The following is a 1,305-nucleotide window of genomic DNA, read 5'->3' as shown; positions in this document are numbered from 1 at the left end:
GAGGCAATGTAAGAGAATTTCAAACTTCCAAACTAGAAAGCCAGAGGATAATATCTAAAACTGATAAAAAAAAAAATCAAGCAATGATAGAAGAAATGTATTATTTAGAAATGTATGGGGTAGGAAGGAATTTTTTAAAAGAGCTGAAAGTATTGGCCCCTGGGGAGCAAAAAATTTCTAGAAGTGAGAGGAATTAAGGGAATAAAGCATTATGTTATAAACCTTGACAAACAATTCTGACTTTTTAAAATTAAGCATGTATTACTTTGATTAAAATTAAGGTGTATGGATATTAAGTATTATCAAATGACTTTTGTGGTATTTATTAATAAATTATCATATTTCTCATTTAACCTGTAGATATCATTAAATTATTGATATAGCTTAGGTTTTATAATTTTAGCTGATCGTTGTCTTCAAGGGATAAATTCCAAGCACTCAATGTATTGTTAATTTAAAATAGTGACTGCATTTAACTTGCTATAAATGTTTTTGGAATTCTTAGGTCTGTGTTCATAATTGGGACTGTACCATAATTTTTCTTTTCTTGTCTTTATTTTATTTTTTTAGAGAGTGATGTGAGGGGAAGGGGCAGTGGGAGAGGGAGAGAGAGAATCTTCAGCAGGCTCTGTGCCCAGCATGGAGCCCGACGCAGCACTCACTCTCACAACTCTGAGATCGTGACCTGAGACAAAATCAAGGCTCAGACACTTAAACACCTGAGCCACCCAGGCACCCCACCATTGTTTTCTTTTAATGCTATCTTGGTTAAATTTTAGTATCAGGGTTAAACTAGATTCATACAATTAATTGGGAAGAGTTTCTTTCTTTCTTTTTTTTTTTTAAAGTGGGCTCCATGCCCAACATGGGGCTTGAACTCATGATCCTGAGATCGGGAGTCACACACTCTACCAACTGAGCCAGCCAGGCACCCCTGAGAAAATACTCATTTTTTAAATAATTTTTCAATTTATATGGAATTGGAAAAATCTGTTGCTTAAAATTTTGAAATATCCACCCATAAAATTGTATCAATCTGCCACCACTTATGGGAAAAATCCTTTTGCAAACTTTCAAATTCATTCCATGGTTGTTCACCTATTAAACTCTTCAAATTTCCTCTAAAGGCAATTTTGGAAAAGCAATAGTTTATTTTTTTTTGAATAAATCATCCCTTTCTTTTAGAGGTACAAATTTATTTTAATGTTGTATATTTTTCACTTATAATTTTTATGTTATGTGATTTTTTTGAGAATTGTTTTTGATACTTAATTCTTCTTTGTAACAAAACACAATTATTTAGAC

General features: G+C 32.2%; 1 non-coding gene across 1 annotated transcript; it reads right to left on the bottom strand.

The window, feature by feature from the left end:
* Window positions 1–857: 857 nt before the first annotated feature.
* On the bottom strand, window positions 858–930 carry TRNAG-CCC (transfer RNA glycine (anticodon CCC)). The gene has a single exon. It is a non-coding gene; the product is annotated as a tRNA-Gly (tRNA).
* Between the last annotated feature and the right edge of the window lie 375 nt (window positions 931–1,305).

This window comes from Callorhinus ursinus, unplaced genomic scaffold (assembly GCF_003265705.2).
Source record: "Callorhinus ursinus isolate GAN/ISIS: 27379988/994484 unplaced genomic scaffold, GSC_fseal_2.0 scaffold58, whole genome shotgun sequence".
NCBI lineage: Eukaryota > Metazoa > Chordata > Mammalia > Carnivora > Otariidae > Callorhinus > Callorhinus ursinus.
This window is presented reverse-complemented; position numbering and strand designations above follow the sequence as displayed.